Consider the following 24,003-nt stretch of genomic DNA (forward strand, 5'->3'; position numbering starts at 1 on the left):
GTGAAGCAAATAAAAAAAAGGCTCACACACCATTCACTTTCTTAGAATTGTTTTATACTACCTTCAGATCCTATTCTCTACGCTAAGCAGATGTATCTGAAAAAAAAAAAAAACTTCAGAATGTCAACGATTTTATAAAAAAGAAAAGCAATGAAACAACCTGATTACATAACTTCATTGTGATCACTTGATGTCTCTTTTAAAGATCTATTTCCCCACCAACATATGCTTTTTGGTATTTTATATAAAAAATCTAAATCTTCTGACTACTTTAAAATATACTCTTATTAATAAGGGTATTTTCACTAGATACAAATTTAAGAGGAAAGGCCTTTCTACAAGAGTTTTCTTCTCTGTATTGTTTAGTAGTCATTGTTTTGATTTTTTTCTTTTTTAAAAACTAAAATCAAAATGAATGAGTGCACAGAAATTTAACAAATCCCTTATAGCAGTTACAAGGAGGAGACAGACCTTAATCCCTTTCATATGTCACGCATTAAATAACATAGGACATAATACGTACACTAAAGAATAAACTACTTCTTTCCTACTTAAATGGGATTTGAAAATTAACAGGGAGTGCCTGAGTGGCTCAATGGGTTAAGTGTCCTACTCTTGATTTTGGGTCAGGTCCTGACCTCAGGGTTTTGAGTTCAAGCACCACGCTGGGTGTAGAGCCTACTTAATTAAAAAACAAAACAAAACAAAAAAACAAACAAAAAACAGATTATACCACTATGTATATATTGGAAAATTATCATAATCCTTGGCATTTAGGTTGAGAACTGATTCATTCACTGAAGTATTTACTGAAATCCTAATGTGCTACCATTGGTACTAGGCTAAGGGCTAAATATACCACAGTAAATAGGGTCCTTTCTAGAAGGGTTCCCTCATTTAGGCTCTGCAGGAGAATAAAGGATAATCAGGAATGGCCAGGTGAAGAGATGGAAAATGTGTCTTGGGAAGGCTATACTGCATGTGTGAGAGTCCAGCAAAGAGAAACCCCAAATAGTTCAATATGGTGGGAGCCTGAATTAGAGGTAAGAGCCTCGCTAGCTGAGTGGGGTAAGGTGAGGCTGCAGGTGTCAGGAGAGGCCAGGTCATGCATGCTGTGGAAGCTCATACTCATACTATGGGCAATGGGAGGAGATAAGGGTTTTAAAAAGTAGGAGATTCTGTAACAGTTCACAAAACTCTGGATGCTGCCTCTTAGGTAATTTACAATATTTATTAACACATTAACCCAGAGATGTGAATGGATAAATCTGGAAGTACCTGCTGTCACTCTCTGGTATAAGGGCAGTAATAATAATTTAAGTCAAATGGTACAAATGCCATTCCTACTGTATTGCTTAGCACACTCTGTAATTCACAACATGTTATGCAGGCTGTTGTTTCAAGTTTACGAATCTCTTATAACTTTTAGTGTACTGATGCCAAATCACATGTAAAGGTGGAACTTTTAACTCTTCCCTTTCTTCTTTCTTTTTCCTCCGAGCTGGTACTATTACAGAAGAAAGCTAATGATAATGTTCTGAGTGTCTGCCATTTTCTAGGTACAATGCTAGTCGCTTACCTAAGTTCCTACACAAATCTGTAGGACAATCCTGTAAGGGTACAAATTCTTATTTCAATTTCATAAATGAGGAATTTTATGCACAGAGAAATTTAGTAACTTGCCTAAAGTTAACCATGAATTACACTTTTTTTTTTATAGGACATATTAGTCTAGAATCAAACATGGGGAAGCAGCAGCAGAGAGGAAGGGATGGACAGAGATCCTAATCCCTCATGAGAGATTGGACAGAGTTTTGGGTGACACTACTGCGGCTGTGCTGAGAGAACTACCAATCCTGGGCTACCTGCAGACCCGTGTGCTCCTTCCAAGACATCTGAAACCCAGTCCCAGAAAACTGTAGGGATCTCTTCCTGCTGTTCCTCATCCTGGCTCTCGTACACTAAACAGCACAACATTGACGAATCTTATGGAAGTATGAAGCCTGTGCATGCTCATTTCTCTGGAGTTAGAGGGGTGGCTGCTGAGAAGAAGAGCAGGAGAGATTTGGCTTAGGCAAGAGTATCCTTTAGGAAGTCCCACATCAAGCCTGTGTTCTTGGGTGGATTACTGATAATCTGGAATTCATCAAACTGGAGATAGAAAACCTTTCCTGAATTTTCTACCAAGGTCAGGTGATAAGAATCCCTTCAGAGGTACTGGGGTCCAAAAGACCCTATATTTCAATTTTCCTATTAAAGTATCTACAAATTATCTTCTGTATGCAATCAAATATAGCATACCAGTTTTACATGCCCTTCTAGTCCTTGTAAATATGTTCTACATCTCTGTTATGGGCTGAATTGTATGCTCCCTAAAATTCATATGTTGAAGCCCTAGCAAGGTCTGGAGACATTTGGAGACAGGGCCTTTAACATAGGTAATTAAAGTTAAATAAGGTCATATGGGTGGGGTCCTAGTCCAATAGGGCTGTTGCCCTTATAAAGAGGAGGAAAATATAGCAGGAGCACCCATGCACAGAGAATAAGGACAGAGGAGGACACAATGAGAAAGCAGCCATCTACAAATCAAAGAGAGAGATATTAGAAGAAACCGACCCAGCTGGTGACTTGATTTTGGACTTCTAGTTTCTAGAACCATAAGCAAATAAATTTTTGTTTAAGCTCTCAGTTGAGATGGTACTTTGTTACAGCAGTCCTGGCAGACTAACACAGTTCTACAACTCATAGTGTCAGATGAATGGTGGTAACTACTCACTACTGCTGGTCATGGCACGCACATGGGTAATACATTTTAGGTCCTTACCAGATTATAGTACTATGTCCAACACTATCATAATATTATCTCCTGATGTAGAAACAACGGACCTGTCACCAAAATCCGTAGGAGGGTTGTGCTTCAGGAGGCTACATCCCTCAAAGCAAAGGAACGGTTTTTGGAGAATGTCATCATCATACCATGACTGACATTTAAGTGCAAAGTTGCTACACAGTGAGGAATCAGTAGGCTTCACTTGCCAAGTCTACATTTTGGCAGTGAAACTACGACCATTCCTTCATCATACTGAAGGTACGTTACAAAAGCTACAAGGCTTATGATAATCTGTTTATATTCCACTGTGTGTTTTTAACCACTATGTCATCTTCTCATTTGAGGACCTCTTACTCTCTTCTGAACATCTTAATATACACAATAAACTTCTCTGCTTACTTTGATTTGCAGTGGATTCTGCAATAAATTGTCTTCCCCATCTCCAATTACATATTGTTATTATCTCATTGTTTTGGGGGTAAAGGAAAGCTCCATAAAAATGTTGGGAGAGTGCCTGGGTGACAGAGCTGGTTAAACGCCTGGCTCTTGGTTTTGGCTCAGGTCATGATCTCAGAGTTCTTAGATCCAGCCTCATGTCAGGCTCTAGGCTCAGTGTGGAGTCTGCTTCGCATTCTCTCTCCCTGTGCCCCTCCTGCTTATACTCTAAGATAAATAAATTAAAAAATCTTAAAAAAAATGTTGGGAAACACAATCCCATCAAGAGGTTTGTTTTAAATTGATAATGTATCTATTTTTTCTCTTTATTTTGGTAAGTCTTGTCATTTATCTTGACCATTCATTCTTTTGATGAGTATCTTTTATAATGTACCATTCCTTGCACATAGTGCTCTGGTGCTTAGGTATGTATGACAGCACATCCTTGGCAGTATCTTTGAGCTTACAGAGGAGTTATGAAATCTTTCTGCAAAAGAAGTCTAAAAACATTAATTTATGTGTCCATGCTGGTAGTGACAGATTTAGGAAATGAGTTTTTTTTTTTGTTTGTTTTTTTTTTTACAAAATCCACTTGGGTCAAATTTTGTCCACATTTCACATCCTTGAAATGGAGTTCCTTCTTCTCAAAGCTTGCCCAATTATTTGGGTGCAGTCATGTTGGAAGTGTCACTGGCAAGCTTTTATTTATTTATTTTTTCCTGACACTCATTTTTCAGTCTTTAGAGCAGTGCTTGCAAGAGACAATTTCTTGCTCTAATACAGCAGAGTCTGTCAGGATGTTACAAGACTTTTAGGTGAACTCCTCTTTATATTATTTTCCGAGAGATTTTCCATTACTATTGTTGTCTCTGAAGAATTCTCCATGGTTCTTGAAACCAGTGTACTGAAGGAACATTAACCAGTACTGTTCAGCAGCAGATGCTTCTTGCAACTTCAACTATGGTGTAAGTTAAGAATCAATATTCACAATGGTCCCAAGTCATTCAAAAGGCTAAGTTACATTGAATAAACACATAGACTTGAGTACTTTCTCCTCTAGTGCTGCTTCAGCTGGGTCTATAGTCACTGGAAAGCTTTGTGCCAGGCTGCAGCAAATGTGCATCTGGATCTCACAACCTTCCCTCCGCTTTCTTCCCTCCTTCACTTGGTTTCAGACTTCTGGCCTCTAAGAATAGTGAGAGAATGAACTTCTGTTGTTTTAAGCCACACCATGTTATAATGGCCCTAGAAAATGAATACATGTGAATTTTACTTTGGTGAATGCTGGATTTTCTTATTTTCTCTGAAAGAGTGTTGGACCTTTTTCTGACATGTAGTTACCTGGGATTAGTATGACCCTTTCCAGGATTGATTTTGAGTTTTGGTAGAGCAGATTCAAGAGGCTTTGAGTCTAGGGCTCTGTAGTCCCCACTACAGAGGGGACTGTGATCCTCCTGATAATTCTACCTGATGCCTCACATATTAGAAATTTTTTCCATTCTGGCTGTCAAGAATGTGAATTGTTCCTATTCTGCTGTGTAGCCTACTAATTTCTTATGGTTTTTTTCCTTATGGGGTTTAATCCCAAGTGCACATCAGTACTCAGCCAAAGATATATTAAGAGTACTTCTTATGGTTACCAGCAGGATTATTCCCAATTAACATATGGTGAAACAAAAAGTAACATCTCAGTAATTATTATTTTTTTTGTCAGACGCCTTGTTGCTGTTAAAAGCACATTAAAATGTGTACGGTTTTAGTGCTCATGATGAAGGCACTTTCGACCTTCTCATACATTTGGCATTCTTTATGAAAGCACATTAAGCTTTAATATAGAAATATTTGGGTTACACTTAACTTGTGCTTAAGTGATAATAAGACATTGTTTTTATTTTTTAATTTTATGTATTTTCTCCTCACGTATGGACCTCTTTTGTAGGCTTAGAGTGACCTCTGGCTATGTGGCTGGTTTTGTGATTTTGCCACTGTGGTATACTGGAACAGAGAGCACCTTACATGCAAGAACAATTAACTGGAGCAAAGGGAGAAGATACTTCTTTTCGCAGATTCCTTAAGGATTGTGTAGAAACAAGCATAGTCTAAGCCAGGCAGTTCCATTTGCAGCACTGTTTTTTATGTAGCTATAACACGATGGGACTATAGCTTTTTAAACCATGAAACACAGCCTGAGAGACTGTACCTTCCAGCTGAAACAAAGAATTTATAACAGATTGTGTTACAGATGCTTTTTTCTGCTTCTTGGACATTTAGGAAACATTCCTAGTGAATATGTAAAATTCTGAGAACCGGTTATTATTATTTTTTCCCTTCTTTTGAGCTGTAAACTTCTGCATTATTTACAAGAGGTCTGGGTATAGCTGTAGCATTTCAAATGCCTTCTGAGAGAAATGGACCATTTCCTTGGCTATTGAAGATATTTCTCACATAAACAAAAGTTTGTATATCTTGAAACCCCCTTTTTCCTAAACTCTGTGTTTTTTTGGAGTTAAAATGGCTATGACAGCCTCATCACACACTGAAGACAATCCCTTCTGGGTTAAAGCTGAACTTTTCACATGTGAGCTCCTATCTCTTTTGCTAGTTTCTGACCTTGTTCTACACATATGGGTTCTTCTTTCCTATTATTAAGTCTTACTACAGCTTTGGGGTCACTTTGAAGGTCAGTCGGTGTTCTAAGGCACATTTAGTGTGTACTCTCTAAGTTCTGGTGTCCACTCCTCCTTTACATCTTGAAATAGGGCCAGAGAGGAGCATTTAAGGAAGACCACAGTCACTGGATAAGATAAAGTCCTCAGATGATCATAGCTTTCCTGTCTGGTCATACTTTATGCTGTTGAACCTCAGGAGGTACTGCTTGCTCTCTACACTGATGCGGACTGCACTGAAGATGGGGAGGCACCAGTCCTCCAGCAAAGTGTCAGTGGCACGGCTCATGAGTAAGCAGGTCTTGTCCACCACCCTGTCGCCAACCACCATGCACCTGAGCATCAGTGCTGCACTGTAGCCAGCTAGCCTCTGGGTGGGCCTCCCTTTCCTGCCCTGGCTATGCCTGCCCTCTGCCCCAGTAATTATTTAACAGGTAAAATAAGGTTTAAGAAAGTCTCATTCCTCGATAATGTCAATTACAGAATATTTAGTCTTTGTCATTAAAATAGAAAGGAACAGATTAAAACAATGTTAGCAGAAAACCAAATTTAGCAATAAATTCTGAATTTCACAGAAGCAGATTACTGAATATCCAAAGACTACTTTACTAAGAGTGACATTGGGCCTATATTTTATTTCATGCAAGGAATAAAGAAATATACAGCCCTATTTTTAACATCATGTGGTAGGAATGTATATTTTTTTTATGATTATTTTTGTAAGTACTATGTAAGATACGCTAAAGATATTTATAAAAAAGAAACCAAGATTCTGTTATTTTAACTGATCTTATCTGTAATAATAAATTAAAAAAAGAGATAAAAAAGTAAATAACTGCACCAAGTTTATTGTCTCTGTACCAAACTATCTGTTCCTATCCTGCCACATAGTGTTAGTATATATAAACTTTATACAATTCATCAAATATTTGAAAATATTTAATTCCAACTACTTCTGGTAAAGTAACTAAGGTAATGGAAAGAATACCAAACTGGAATCAAAATGTTGAGCATTCCAGTCCTGTTTGGTCCTCCAAGGCTGAAGTATATCATAAAATACTCAGATTGGATATCTGTAAACTAAGGGGTTTGAACCAGATGCTATGTGGTATACCCTCCAGCTTTAAAATTCTATTGTACCAGGTACTCAAATAACTATTCCAAAAGAACAGCATTCATAGATTTTAAAGTAAATTTAAAATATTAATTTGATGGGTAATAGTGTAGTTGTATTATTTGTGCTCATCCATAAATTGGGAAAGCTTGTCTGACTGCTTCCAACACTACACAGGAAATCCTCCTTTTAATAAACGAAGAACAACAACAGTAAAGCATTTCTTCCGAATTACCATTTGGAAACACTACTCCTCTGACAAATATAAGTGACCTGACCTTTGGACTTTACAAATCAAGCTACTCATTTTATACGATGATTAGCATTCACTTAAAACTTTTCTTACTGGAAATTGTAATGCATACATTTTGTTACAGTGAATCATTAGTATTTCATTTAAAAAGGCTTCAAAATGTATCTTTCTAATCAAGATACGTTTTTTAAAAATCAAGAGAATAATGTAAATTTTTATAGACTATAGATTTTTTTGTTGTTAGTGAAGAAAAATGACAGTGTAGTTTTTCTTTCTTGATAGGGATAGCGAAGGGAAAATTCTGAATCACTGGTTGAGATTAGAATCTCAAATTGTGGTCTCTAGACCAGGAGCAGCAACATTACCTGGAAATTTGTTAGAAATGCAAATTCTTGGATCTCATTCCAGAGCCAACTAAAATAATATATTCTGGAGATGGGCCCAGCAATCTGTGATTCTTAAACATACCTAAAGTTTAGTTAATACTTTATTTCAATGATCTACTTTATAAAACACACCCACTTATTTTTTGCACTTATCAACTGAACGGGTAGGTAAGAAACAACATAACAACATAACAACAGCCCAATCTTATAACAAAGTGTTACTGGCAAAACTTAAAAAGTAAACCTGTTCCTACCTTCCTATTACTTATCTTGCTTAATTTTCCTCTTGTTTCACTGAAATGTAGACTGGCTCCAGATCTGAGTAACTTAACATCTGTTTTGACATTTTATCAAAAAGCACATGCTCAAAGTGCAAGTAGGAGTCAGGGCAAACATTTCTTAGGTTTTCCTCCAATCTCTTGAGGATTAATGAAATTTTTAAAATAGAAAAACAAGCAAAACTGAAAAATTAAATCTGTTCACTCAGCAATAAATATGAGGTACCTACCGTGCCTGAGCTACTCTTAAAGGTTGGGCAGATAGCAGTGAACCATATAGACAAAAATCTCTGCTCTAAGAGAGCTTCTGTTTATGGATGTTTCATTGTTTTTGGTATGGCAGCCCTTTTTAAAAAAAAGGATATTTAAAATATTTGTACAAGTTACTCTTCTGTTTATCTACTTTTAAGTTGCTAATACACAGTACCAGGATGTATGCTCATATTAAATTCTAAAATAATTTATTATGAATTACTTCTGAAAAATATGTGAATTTCTTGAAATTCTCTTAATAGGGACACCTGGATGGCTCAATGGCTAAATGTCTGCCTTCAGCTCAGGGTGTGATCTCAGTGTCCTGGGATCAAGTCCTGCATTGAGCTCCCACAGGGAGCCTGCTTCTCCCTCTGCCTATGTCTCTGTCTCTTTCTCTGTGTCTTTCATGAATATATAAATAAAATCTTTAAATAAATTTCTCTTAATAGACCATGAGCTATGAGCAAATTAAAAATTATCAGTAAGACAAATATATTGCAGACTATTTATTTATTTATTTATTTATTTATTTATTTATTTATTTATTTATTTATTATTTATGATAGATAGTCACAGAGAGAGAGAGAGACAGAGACAGAGACAGAGACACAGGCAGAGGGACAAGCAGGCTCCATGCACCGGGAGCCCGACGTGGGATTCGATCCCGGGTCTCCAGGATCGCGCCCTGAGCCAAAGGCAGGCGCCAAACCGCTGCGCCACCCAGGGATCCCTAGATAATATATTTAAACAAAGTAAATTTAAGTATTTGTAAATAACATATTATTCACAATTTATATACACAGTTTTAGTAGTTATAAATTTTGTACTCCATAGTTTAAGGCAGTGATTTATAGAGATTATATATAAAAATATATCCCTTAAGATAAATGAATGTTCTTCCTTTTACTGTACTGCATTTATTATCTGCTTTTATCTAGCTGTTGATGCTACTTTCCTGACCAGGTCTTTCCGTAAACCATAAGGGTTGTGAGAGGTAGTAAAAATTTTAAAAAATACTTAAACATGAAAATTTATAAATATTAAATGAAAAAATGTGTTAACTTGTTAATAATATAAAGACATAAGTATGTAAATGTTAAAAAACTTAAAAATAGACATAGGCAAGTTAGTTAGGAGTCTTCAAATAGACCCGTATTGCTTCAAAACTACTTTGAAAAAGCCCTCTCTAAACTTGAATAGGCACTTATACAAATCCAAAAATGTCTAAGTGAGCTGCAATTTCTTTTGTTTTCTTTTAGAGTGAAGTATGGGTGTATGTCTCTATGCTTAAACATGCATTATAACGATGAGACATATTAAAATTAACATAAGGTCTGGACACAAGTCTTTTAGAATGAAATTTAAATCTCTTTTTTAAAAGATGTTATTTATTTATTCATGAGAGAGAGAGAGAGAGAGAGAGAGAGAGGCAGAGACACAGGAAGAGGGAGAAGCAGGCTCCATGCAGGGAGCCCGATGTGGGACTCGATCCTGGGTCTCCAGGATCACGCCCTGGGCTGAAGGCGGCGCTAAACTGCTGAGCCACCCGGGCTGCCCCTTAAATCTCTTTTTGATGCTTAATGGCACCTTCAGGATTTCCTGGGCACCAACTCTATGTGCAAAGAGTTGCAGTCCTTAAAAAATATAAAGTTTTCGAGAACTACTTAAGAGCACTCCTAAAAATATTTGTTAAATTAACAGAATTCATTAAGATTATACACAATTTCTAAAAAGATGAATTAATTAATACTCATATAGTAAATATCTCCAGTGTGTGCTATATATATGGCAGTGTACACAGTATGGGAAATACAAAGAAATGCAGCCTACAGTTCTTGACCTGAAAATGCTTAGAATAAAATTAAGAAAAATATACTATTTCAAACATTATGCATTAAAAATCCCTATTTTTATAGTTTAGCAGAAATGAATACATTTAAAATAATCTGCTCTGTTTTATGAAATATTAATATTTTATATAAAAATACCTCATTTAGATGACTTCATTTTACTCAACCAAGGTTTTAAATTTATTAGTTCTAAAACAAGTATATAAACCTCAGTTTGGGTCTTTTCTCAGCATCAGTGTTCATCTATTGTTATTTAATAATCTGCTATGCTATAGGTATGTGTGTATTCATTTAATAATCTGCTATGCTATAGGTATGTGTGTATTCATCTAGATATATCTAGAAATATATGTATCTATCATTTATTTCATGCTTACTATATGCCAGGGATGTGCTAAGCGCATAGTATATATATGCATATTCTTTTTGTTTATTTGATAGAGACAGTGTGCTCATGTTCATGAGTGGGGGGAGTGGGAGAGAAAATCTCAATCAGACTCCCTGCTGAGCATGGATCACCCCCTCCCAAAGTGGGGCTTGACTCATGACCCTGAGATCATGACCTGAGTTGAAACCAAAAGTCAGACACCCACTGACTGAACCTCCCAGGTGCCCCATAAGCATATTCTACGTATATGTGTGTGTGTGTATTTGTGCACATACACACATATTCATAACTACTCTCCTATTTAGTACTTATTATGGCTTTTAATTTCTTTAATTATAAACTAAAGGAATTATTATTTGTCTAAATCACACAGCTTGGCAGATTCTAGATTGTGGGTCTGCTTTTCTCTTAAGCCTATGCTTTTAGTCTGTAAATTTACATATTTAATTTGAAGTTAGATGCCTTCAAGGAACTAAGTAAATATGAAGCTGCTTGGTTCATTGTCTGTGACTTTCCTTAAGATTACGCTGAAAGGAGGATATTAATTAAAAACTTGGTATTTCTATTAAAGAAGGCACCTGAAGATCATCAAAGCATTTTTTTTCATATTAGCTTCTTAGTCACAATTTGTTGAGGACACCAAACTGGGAAGTTATATGGGAAACTGAAATTGGGCCAAGATGACAAATTATATATGTATATTAACATGTGGGCCCATCTGATTACTGTAGTTTATATTTAAGGGTACTGAAATGACTAGAGGCAGAGGTAATGAGGAAAGACTTTACAAAAGAATCTTGAATATTAGTTTATAAATGTAAAGAGAAAAGCTTTTTAGGTTGCTGTTAGCCAGATATCAATACCTCACTGCTCATCTTAAACACTGACGCTTGTCTATTTCCAATTCTTTTTTTTTTTTTTTTAAGGATTTTATTAATTTATTCATGAAAGACAGACAGAGAGAGAGACAGATAGAGAGACAGAAATACAGACAGAGGGAGAAACAGATTCCATGCAGGAAGCACGATGCGGGACTCAATCCCGGGTCTCCAGGATCAGGCCCTGGGCTGAAGGCAGGTGCTAAACCTCTGAGCCACCCGGGCTGCCCTCTATTTCCAATTCTAATGTCAACCCAAATATTTATTTAATTGGTGACTTTCCTGAGTAATTCTATTAAGTTTGTATTTTTTGTGTTGTTTGACCACTGAAGTGTCTATTTGATTAGCTTAGTGGTCAGCCAATGGTTGAACAGAAATTTCCTTAAATGCCTGGAACCAAGTTCTTGCAGCCTTTTCTAAGGGGCTCTGTGTGTGTTGGGATTTGTTTTCACTGCTTCAATAGGCAGTTTACTAAATAAATATTAACAGTAACAATAACAAAAATGATAAGCCATGGGGAATGGGTATAGAGAATATAATTTCCAGGTGTGCCACATTATACCATTCCAAATGTCTAGTTATTAACAAAAAATTATGATACACATAAAGAAGCAATAAAGGAATCAAATGAATCAACAGAAATTGCCCCTGAGAAAGCCCAGACATTAGATTTACTATATCTATACCTATATCTGTATCTATAAAGAAGAAGTATAGGAATTATATCACAGCAAATAGAAAACTTCAATAAAAAACAGAAATTATAAATAAAACAAATTCTGGAGTTGAAAGGTACAGTAATAACTAGAGGGGCTCAAGAGACTTGAAGTAGTAGAGGAAAGAATCAGTGAACTTTTAAGATAAGTAAATTGGGATTACCTAGTCTGAGGAACAGATAGAAAAAAGAATGTCAGAGTCTCAGAAATGCATGGGATACCACCAACTGTGCTATTATGTGCATAATGAGAGTCCCAGAAGGAGAGAAAAGACAGAAAGGGGACAAAAAATATTTGAATACATAATAGCCCTAAACTCCCCAAATTTGATGAAAAATATGTACATCCAAGAAGCTAAACAAACTCCAACAAGAAAAACTCAAAAAAGATCCACATCTGGAAATATCACAAACTACTGAAAGACAAAGACCAAGAATCCTGAAAGCAAGAGAAAAATAACACATCACATAGAAAGGATTCTCAAGAAGACTAACAACAGACTTCTCATCAGAAACCCTGCAGGTCAAAAATTAGTAGGAACAGGCTTTCAACATTTTGTGCTGAAGGAAGACTCAACCTACCATTCAATATGCAACAAAACTATCCTTTAAGAAGGAAGGAGAAATTAACATATTCCCAGATAAATTATAAGAGATATCAAACTACCAGATCTTCCCTTCAAGAAAAACTAATGGGAGTCCTTCAGGTTGAAACAAAAAGGACATTTTGACAGTAACTAAAATCTACATGAAGAAATAAACAGCAGTAGGAAAGGTAACTACATAGATAAATATAAGTAGATTATATATAATATATATATATTACATTTTTTTTGTAAGTCCTCCATCTAATTTAAAAGACAATTTGCAGGGGCGCCTGGGTGGCTCAGTTGAGTGTCTGCCTTCAGTTCAGGTCATGATCCCAGGGTCCTGGGATCCAGCCCCATATCCAGTGGGGAGCCTGCTTCTCCCTCCCCTCACCCCCTGCTGTCTCTTGCTATCTCTTTCTAAAAAAAAAAAAAAAAAAAAAAACAAAAAAAAAGCCCACAAGAAATAATTATAAAAATGTGTCGATAAGCTTACAATGTACAATGATATAATCTAAACAATAATAGCACAAAGGAGACAAAAAGAAAAAGAGCTGTGTTACAGCAAAATTTTTATATACTACTGAAATTAAGGTGATATTAATCCAAACTAGATTGTTTTAAGTTAAAATGTTAATTCTCAGGATAACCACTAAGAAAACAACTCAAAGAAAGTATATAAAAAGGGAATTAAAATGGCATAGTGAAAAATATTTAACTAAAAAAAGTGAGCAATAAGAATATGGGAATCAAGAAAAAAAAGATATTTCAGATATAAACAACTCTACAAAATTGGGAGGTCTCTGGGTGGCTTAATTGATTAAGCATCTGCCTTGGGCTCAGGTTGTGATCCCAGGGTACTAGGATCAAGCCCTGCCAGGCTCCTTGCTTAGTGGGGAGTCTGCTTCTCCCTCTCCCTCTGCCCTCCACTCCCCACCCTCAACTCATGTGTGCTCTTTCTCTTAAATAAATAAAATCTTAAAAACAAAAAAGAAAACAAAACTGGGGTGCCTGGGTGGCTCATTCTATTAAGTGTCCGACTCTTAATTGTGGCTCAGGTCATGGTCTCAGGGTTGTGAGATATGTGAGATCAAGCTCTGCATTGGACTATGCTCTGGGCATGTGGAGCTGGCTTAAGATTCCCTTTTTCCCTCTCCCTCTGCTCCTCTCCTTCCTCCCATCCTCTTATCCCTCAAAAACAAATGATCAAACAGCAACAAAAAAAACAAAGAAAGCAAAACCACATTGTAGACTTTATTCTACCCCATTAGTAATTACTTTAAATATAGATAGATTAAATACTCCAAATAAAATACAGATTATCAGCATGGGAAAAAAATGATCTAACTGTATGCTGTTTATAAAAGACACATGTGGAAAGCCCAGGTGGCTCAGTGGTTTAGCACCGCCTTCAGCCCAGGGCGATCCAGGAGACCTGGGATCGAGTCCCACATCAGGCTCCCTGCATGGAGCCTGCTTCTCCCTCTGCCTGTGTCTCTGCTTCTCTCTCTCTCTCTGTCTCTCATGAATAAATAATTCTTAAAAAAAAAGGACACATTTTAATTTAAAGACAAAAAAAATTAAATAAGATGAAAAAACTATACCACACAAACAGAAATCCAAAGAGAGCTGGGGTTTCTACTCTAGTAATTCTATTCTTTTTTTTTTTTTTTTTTTTTTAGTAATTCTATTCTTAAAAATAGAATTTAAGACAAAAACTGTCAGTAGAGACAATGACAAAAAGTCAATCAGAAGACATAAGTATGTATAAACATATATGTATCTAATACAGACTTCTAAGTACATATATCTCTAAGTATATAAGGCAAAACTGGTAGAAGTAAAATGTTAAACAGACAGTTCCACAACAATGGTTGGAGACTACACTATCTCTCAACAGTGAGAAGAACTAGGCCCAACATCAATCTGGAAACAGAACACTTGATCAATACTATAAACCAACTAAATCTAACAGACATCTGTAGAACACTGCACCCAACAAAAGCAGAATACATATCCTTCCTACGTGCACACAGAGCATTCTCTAGGATAGACGTATTCTAGGCCTTAAGATAAGCCTTTAAAAATTTAAACCCCTGAAATCATAGAAAGTATGTTCTCTAACCACAATGAAATGAAAAAAGGAATCAGTTACAAGATGACCTTTGGATCAGTTACAAGATGACCACATAAATATGTGGAAATCAAACAACACACTACTAAATAACCAATGGGTCAAAAAGAAATCAATCAGGGAAATTAGGAAAAGATACACACAAAGAAATAAACATAACCTGCCAAAATGTATGAATGCAGCAAAAAGTAGTGATCTGAGGAAATTCTGCAGCTGTAAATGCTTTTATTGAGCAGAAAGATATCAAATCAATAATCCAATCTTATACTTTATTTTTTTTTATTTTTTAAAGATTTATTTATTAATTTGTGATAGACAGAGAGAGAGAGAGAGAGAGAGAGAGAGAGAGAAAGAGAGGCAGAGACACAGGAGGAGGGAGAAGCAGGCCCCATGCAGGGAGCCCGATGCGGAACTCGATCCCGGGACTCTGGGATTGTGCCCCGGGCCAAAGGCAGGCGCCAAACTCCTGAGCCACCCAGGGATCCCCAATCTTATACTTTAAAACTAAAAAATAAAACTAAATGCAGAGTGAGCAGAAGGAAGAAAATGATAAACACTAGCATGGAAGTAAATGAAATAGCAAATAGAAAAAGAATAAAGAAAATTAATAAAACTAAAAATTGGTTCTTTGAAAGATCAATAAAACTAATAAAACTACTAGACTGACTATAGGGTGGGGGGTGGGTAACATTCAAATTAATAAAATCAAGTATGAAAGAAGAGACATCAGAACTGGACTTAGAGAAATAAAAAGGATTACTAATGGAGTGCTATTATCAACTGTATCCTAAAAAATTAAGTAGCCCAGATAAAACAAATACATTGCTAGAAAGACGCAAAACTCACTGAAGAAAAAGAAAATCTGAATAAACCTGTAAGGATAGAGATTGAATTAGCAATTAAAAAACTTTCCACAAAGAAAAGCCCACATACAGTATGCATCATTGATGAACTGTACCAAATGTTTTTTATTTTTATTTTTTTTGTACCAAATGTTTAAAGATGAAATAAGATCAATCTTTCACAGTCTTCCAAAAAATAAGAGAGAAATGAACACTTTACAACTCATTCTATGGAGTCAATATTACTGACTGTGATCCCAAAACTAGAGAAGAAACTACAACTAAAATCTCTTATGAATACTGATGTAAAAACATTAATAAAATACAAGTAACCAGAATTTACAACATATAAAAAAAGATTATACATCATAACCAAGTGTCCGACGAAAGATGAATGGATAAAGAAGATGTGGTTTATGTATACAATGGAATATTACTCAGCTATTAGAAATGATAAATACCCACCATTTGCTTCAACGTGGATGGAACTGGAGGGTATTATGCTGAGTGAAGTAAGTCAGTCGGAGAAGGACAAACATTATATGTTCTCATTCATTTGGGGAATATAAATAATAGTGAAAGGGAATATAAGGGAAGGGAGAAGAAATGTGTGGGAAATATCAGAAAGGGAGACAGAACGTAAAGACTGCTAACTCTGGGAAACGAACTAGGGGTGGTAGAAGGGGAGGAGGGCGGGGGGTGGGAGTGAATGGGTGACGGCACTGGGGGTTATTCTGTATGTTAGTAAATTGAACACCAATAAAAAATAAATTAAAAAAAATCCTAGGAATGAGAGGTTGGTTTACATGAAAACCAGTCAATGTAAAATACTATATATATTTTTCTGGGGAGGGTGAGAGGGGAGAGCAGAGGGAGAGAGAGAGACTCTTAAGTAGGCTCCATGCCCAGTGAGAGGCTGATCTCACAACCTGATCATGATCTGAGCTGAAATCAAGAGTCAGACACTTAACTGACTGAGGCACCCAGGTGCCCCTAAAAGATCAGATTAATAGCATTAAGGACAAATTATCTCAAAAGATACTGCAAAAGCATCTTAACAAAGTCTAACATCCTTTCCTGATAAAATATTCAACAAAGAAAGAACACAAAGCAACTTCCTCAGCCTGAAACAAGATACGTACAGAAAATACACTAACAACATACTTAATGGTCAAAGACTGAAAGTTTTCCCCTAAAGATGAGGAACAAGACAATTTCCACTGAACTGGAGATTCTAGCTAGGATAATTAAGTTAGGAATAAAAAGGCATTCAGGTGGAAAGGAAGAAGTAAAACTATTTCTATTAGTAGATAACATGATATTGTATATAGATAATCTCAAGGAACCTACCAAAAACCCCCAAACATCTTTTAGAATAAAAAAATCAACAATGTTGCAGAATACAACATCAATATAAAAAGTCAAGTATATTGCTATACCTGATAAATGAACAATCTGAATATAAAACCAATTCATTAGCAATAGCATTGAAAAAAATTAAGTACTTCAAATAAAAGTATGAGTTATATACTGAAAATCACAAAATATCATTGAAAAAAATTAGTATCTAAATAAATTGAAAGATCCACATTACTAGATTGAAAGATTTAAATTCTTTAATTTTGATCTACAGATTCAACAAAATCCCTATCAAAAGTTTTACAGAAACTGAGAAGGTGACTGTAAAATTCATACAGAAACACAGAAACCTAGAGTTGCCAAAACAATCTAGAAGAATGAAGCTGGGGACATGCCCTGATTTTAAAACTTACTATAAAGGTAGAGTAATTGAAACAGTAGATTACTGGCATAAACACAGGTATATGTAATTATATGCAATATAATTAAGAGCCCAGATATAAAGCTTTACATTCATGGTCAACTGATATTTGACAAGGGTGCCAAGACCATTAAATGGGGGAGGAATAGTCTTTTCAATGAATGGTGCTGCTAAAACTAGATAGCCACATGCAAAAAAATAAAGTTGTATTCCTAATTCACACCATATACAAAAATTAACTCAAAATGGATTCTAGAACTAAAGGTAGAATTAAATGTATAAAACTCTCATAAGAAAACTGGAATCAATCTTTGTGACCTTGGATCAGACAATGGTTTCTTAGATATGAGATCAAAACACTGAGTGACAAAACAGTAGTAAACTGGATTTTATAAAATTAAAAAAAAAATGTTGTGCTTCAAAGGACATGATCAAGAAAGATAAAAGACAACCTACAGAATGGGAGAAATATCCGCAAATTATCTTTTTGATAAAAGACTTGTACTAAGAGTATATAAAAAATGCTTACAAGTCAACAATAGGACAAACTCAATTAGATATAAGTAATACAAATATTTTTATATATTTATATATAATTTATATAGTATGCAATTGATGTATGTATAATATTTATACATCATAAGCCTGGTGTATGGTAAGTTCTCAGTGTTAGGAATAACTAAAATTATTTAACTCCTAAAGTTCTTTGAGTTATTATAGAGGGATTTTGTAATAAAATATTTATATAGGATGTTTACAGTTATAAATGTGGTCCTATTTTCCAAATTAAATATAGATTTGCTAATGTCAATTCTATTTCTAAAAACAAGAATTCATTTCTACCTTTGGTACAATAAGCTCTCAATCCAACATGTACTTATACACATATATATATTTATACACATATATATATAACATATACTCATTTAAAATATAGATCTAATTTATAATATAGTAAAATATAATTAATATTTGCCCAATTAGGAAATGGGCAAAGGAATTGACTAGATTTCCAAAGAAGATACACAAATAGCAATTCAAAAGATACTCTATCCTTAGTCACTAAGGAAACACAAATCAAGATAGCACTTCCCTTCCATCAGGACGGCTATAATAAAAAGGACAATAACAAGTGTTAGTGAGGATATGGAGAAATTTAAACCCTCATACATGGCTGGTAGGATTGATTGTAAGATGGTTTAGCCACCTTGGAGAATATTTGGGCAGTTCCTCAAAATGTTAAACATAGAGTTACCATATGACACAGCAATTCCACCACTAAATATACGCCCGAGAACTGAAAACGTCCACACAAAGACCTATACTTGGATGTTTACATACTATTACTCATAATAGCTAAAAAACAGAAGCAACACAAATGCTCAACAACAGATTGATAGATAAAATGTGGTAAATCCATGTAACAGAGTCATTTGGCCATATAAAAGAATGAAATTCTAACGCATGCTACAACACAGAACAACTCTGAAATCATTATGCTAAGTGAAAGAAGCCAGGTACTAAAGGTAACATATGATATCACTGCATTTATATCCAATGTCAAGAACAGGCAAATCCATAGAGACAGAAAGTAGATTAGTATTTGCCAGGGGCTACCTACAGAGAGAAGGCGATGGCAGGGGTTTATTGATGAGTAAGGGATTTCTTTTTAGGGTACCAAATACATTTTAAAATCAGACAATGAATATACTCTATAGAACCTACTGAATTTTAGACTTTAACAGGGTATATTTTACAGCTATGTGAATTAAATCCAAATAAAGCTGTGACAAAAAAAAGAGCATCCCAGAAATTATGGTTATGGAAAGTAAAGTTGGTTATGATAAATAAAACAACAGATACAAGCAGAAATACAGAGGAGACCATAGTTCTCCACAACAGAGCAGACCCAGATCTTGTCTATGGAAATGGACAAGAGAGGTTCAACTGTGGAAATATACGGAAGAGAAAGAAATACATGTGGGACATGAAAGAAAGGGAGAAGCTGAATTTGTGTAACACTAAGGTTTTGCTGGTAAGGACTAAGCAGCTGGTAGCACCAGCAACAGAAAATTACAGTCGAAAGGTCTGATGAAGGTCCTGGGAAAATGGGAATTTTATTGAGCTGTACTCATTTTCAGATTCTCTGGGTGAACAATTGTTAACAGCCTAAGTACTTCCTATAAAGATTTTTCTAGTAGAATGGAGGAAGAAGGTCAACTATGAATTTGACCATAGAACAAGAGTAAGATGAGGAGTCAATCATACTTAAGTATCAGCTGAAACTTGTGTGTGTACAATGAGCTTTATAATAAGTCTCAAAGAAAAAGGGATGAAGCCCAATCACCTCATTCTTGGGTAATAGTTACAATTATCTTCTCATTCCTTCACTCCAGTTCTTCAAACAGCTGTCTGTGGCATGTGGGTTGCAGAGTTTGAAGTGCAGCAGGTGTTTGTAATTTCCTTTCTCAAGGTCACAGGTGACTCTGCCAGTGCACTTGATAAACCACAGCTTCTGGGCCCCTTTCTTTCCACCAAACCCCAAGATCCCCCTCTCACATCCAGATTACTCTCTGCTACTTATATGACTATAACTTACCCACAGCTATTAAAATTGAATTATTTCCACGAAATCGCTAAGACTCTATCCACTAACCTCAAATCATATCTGATTAAAACTTCTTGGGGGGTAGATGGATATTTTCCAAAATATTTTTTTGAAATTGGCTTTCTTTTCTTTTTTTTTTTTAATTTTATTTATTCATGAGACACACAGAGAGAGAGAGAGAGAGAGAGAGAGAGAGAGGCAGACACAGGCAGAGGGAGAAGCAGGCTCCATGCAGGGAGCCTGATGTGGCACTCGATCCCGGGACTCAAGGATCACGCCCTGGGCAGAAGGCAGGCACTAAACCGCTGAGCCACCCAAGGATCCCCTTAAATTGGCTTTCTTAGGTAACTTCCATGTTAGACTCAGAGGGAAAAGTCCTATTTGGCTATGCCCTTTCCTCAAATCCAGGCCTTCATGACCCATTTTAGCTGTTATTTTGGTCAGCCTTTCCAGTAGTGCTCAGCTGCCCTTCATGACTATCCCTGCCCAATCCTGTTACAAGTTATAGTGATGACACAAAGATCAGATAAAATAATATATAGTATATAGCAGGGCATAAACTTTTTACTGGTGTTAACATTATCTGAACTGCCTGCCCCCAATTTCCACAGAATCTGCCTTGTGCCACTGAGTGACATTAGGATGTAATGGTTTATTCATATTAATGGCCTCTACTTTGAAGGAGTTAATATTTTTGGTTCAACTACTATAATTCATTAACATATTCAATTTAAATGTTTCTAGAAAACACTTTAAGGTCTTTAGTGTCTCAGTTTCCTTACTGGAAAATGATGATATTTTTATTTTCTAGAACTGTTATGATATTCAAATAAGATAAGTAACATAAAACAATTTACACAGTGCTAGGCAAACAGTAAGTGCCCAATAAATGTTAAGCATAATTATTATCATTCAACTCCTAAAGTTCTTCATGTTATCATAGAAGAATGGTGTTATAGTAAAATATTTCTGTAGAATGCCCACAACTATGAATTTGACCATATTTTCTAAATCAAATATAGATCTACTAATTCCAACTCCATTTCCCAAAATAAAAATTTATTTCCAGGTTTGGCAAATAAGCTCTGAATCCAGAAAGTGCCCTCAGAGAAGTCTATTCTTATTGCCATTAGAGAGAATACCAGGCAGAGATATGGTGACATGAAAACTTTATGAAGTTTCATTAAAGACATAGAACAAGAAGTTTCATTTCCTCTACGGATTTATCTCACTTAATCTTTATGCATCAAGCCAATCTGTGACCCAATTATGAGGTTATACCAGGAGGTATCTGCCTTACTGAATGCTGTGCTGCTATTTCTGCCAAAGACTGATTTCTGGGGACCCTGAGATAATGGCAGGATAAAAAGCAGGATAAATTCCAGAAGAGGAATATGTATATTTTTATCAAGACAAAAAAGGATCTACGGAATGTGTGTATTTTATCAAGACAGAAGAAGGATCTATGGAACATTGTTAGTGGCAGATGGCAAATGTCCTCGTAGGCAGGGAAAACAGAGCACTAGTTTGATGACTTTTGATTAAATTTCTCCCCAAATGGAAAATAATATTGTTAGGTGATGAGTGTTAAATTGTTTCTTTTCTAAATGACTGCTTCCTTCATTTTATGGCACGATCAACTCAAATTCTGGTTTCTGCTACGGACTATATTAATGCTTTCCTTAAGAATCAAAGTTTATACTGATTGGAAGGAAAATTTCAAGTAATCACCAAATCTATTTTAAAAGACATGCAAGTAAATGCTTTGTTAAAGCATATAATGTAACATAACACTGAAATTGCTTTCAAATAATAGTATCTCCCGAACAAAATGACTTCCAAATAAAAACTTAAATTGCCCACATGCAAATAAATTGTTGCTATTTTGATTTTGTTCACTGTTCAATATTTTTCTAATGTTTTAAATAAATACAATAAGCAGCATCATAAAATCTATAAATGTTAAAGAGTTTGGGAAACAGCTATTATTAAACATGAAAAAAATTCAGAATTCAAAACAATTTTGGCAGGCTAGATAGTCAAAAATATATTGATGAAATTCAACAAGGATAAATGGACAACTCTATACTTAGGGTTAGACAATATTAAGTGAATACCTGAAAGATTACTGTGTGCTGGACACTGTACTCAGTACTTTAAACAACAGAACAACACTGAATGAGGTAGGTACTATTATTAACTCCATTCTAGGGATAAGGGTACTGAGGTACAGATCAGTAAATAATGGGAAATATGTTTTGACAAAATATCTTTAAAACTCAAGGAAGTTTTGGTAGGTCACAATTCAATATTGAACGCAATATCCATATTACAGAAACCAATAATAATCACTACATTTTTTCACTGCAATTAGAATATTAAGTCCAATTCTGGATACCACTTTTCCCAGTGTGAACAAACTGGAATGGAATCAACATAGATTAAGATAAGTAGAAGAAAATGGATATACTAAAAAAGAGAAGATCAAGAGAAATAGATGCCCTTAAGCATCTTAAGAGCTGCATTTATAGATGAGGAACCTGACGTGGTCTACTACGATGGTCTGGAAGCAGAGGAAAGATATCAGTTATTTGCAGTAAAGTACAAAACTTGAGTAATTAATGAAAAACACAATGTTTACAAGGTAGAACTAGTTTTTATTTCCCAGGAAACAATCTATCTATCTTAGAAACAGGTTAAAGAGACTTTTTCTTTATCAAGAGACTTGTTTTTCAGGAAACATGAGCCTTTTTCTGTAGTAATCGGTGGCATACCTTTCTCATATGTTGATGCTAAGTACAAATGTATAGAGATTAGAAATGTTTCAACAATTTTATCACAAAATCCCATTATTAGGAGATAATGCAAATCTTTGGAAAAGTCTTGATGTTAACTACAAAGAAAAGACTCTTGGCTCTATATTTACCTGTGTGATGCTAGGTGAGCCTCTTCACTTTTCAGGGCCTCAGTTTCATAATTTATGAAATGGAAATGATAATACCTACCTGAGCATTACGCAGATGGAAAGAAAGCAGATAGATATACAGGGAACACAGTAAGTCTTTAATAGATGTATATTATGAATGTTCACAACAAAGCATTAATAAATTAAATAATAATTTGATAAAATTCTTGGAGATTCAGGATCATTATGAGAATCAGCAATATCATAATAGCCAGTAATAATATATGCAATGCCTTGTAGAATACTCAGATTGTAGTGCTGAACAAGATCATACATAATCCCTTTTAACAAACTGGTGGTTGCCAGAGGGGTGGTGGGTAGGGAGATGAGCAAAACAGGTGAAGGGGAAGTAGGAGGTATAGGCTTCCCGTTATGAAATGAATAAATCATGGGGAAAAAAGGTACAACACAGAGAATATAGTCAATGGTATTGTAATAACGTTTATAGTAACAGATGGTAGTGGACTCTTATGAGCACAGCATACCTATGTTGAATCACAATGTTGTGTACCTGTAACTAATGCAACATTGTGTTTCATTTACATTTCAAGTAAAATTTAAAAAATGCCAAATTGGAGAGAGAGGTACTAAAACAAAAAACCAAACCAAAAGAAAAACAAAAAACAAAAAACAAAACACCAAACTCCTTCTTTTGATGGATCATTACGTATTTTACTAGAGGAGATAAACTCCTTTATTTTTTACATGCTGTTCTGCTCTAAGGCATCACATTCTGCAAAACTGTGAATTAAATGTAACAGTGTTTATGGAAAAAACCTGGTTGTTGCAGACTACTTAAAATCTTTGGAGCTTTATCATGAGGGTACTGACAGAAACATTAGGGATCCTAATCAGAGTACAGATAAGGTGTTAAATCTTTGCTGGCCTTTGTACCCAGCATTTCTGTCAACCCTGAGACTTTGCAGCCTTACACCTCTGGTTCAGTGACACTTCCTTTGAAATGCAGGCTCTTAAAAGGATTTAATTTAATAGAGACCAGTTTATCAAAATTAAAAATCCAATCCAGGTTTTTAGACTT

The 24,003-nt window shown here is 35.3% G+C and overlaps 1 protein-coding gene and 1 pseudogene across 1 annotated transcript in view; both read right to left on the reverse strand.

Moving 5' to 3' along the window:
- Positions 1-24,003, reverse strand: part of AHI1 (Abelson helper integration site 1) — a 200,017-nt gene that overhangs the window by 46,884 nt on the left and 129,130 nt on the right.
- On the reverse strand, positions 5,610-22,849 carry LOC112645435 (rho-related GTP-binding protein RhoQ-like; annotated as a pseudogene).

The sequence above is a fragment of the Canis lupus genome, chromosome 1 (assembly GCF_003254725.2).
Source record: "Canis lupus dingo isolate Sandy chromosome 1, ASM325472v2, whole genome shotgun sequence".
In the NCBI taxonomy this organism is placed as follows: domain Eukaryota; kingdom Metazoa; phylum Chordata; class Mammalia; order Carnivora; family Canidae; genus Canis; species Canis lupus.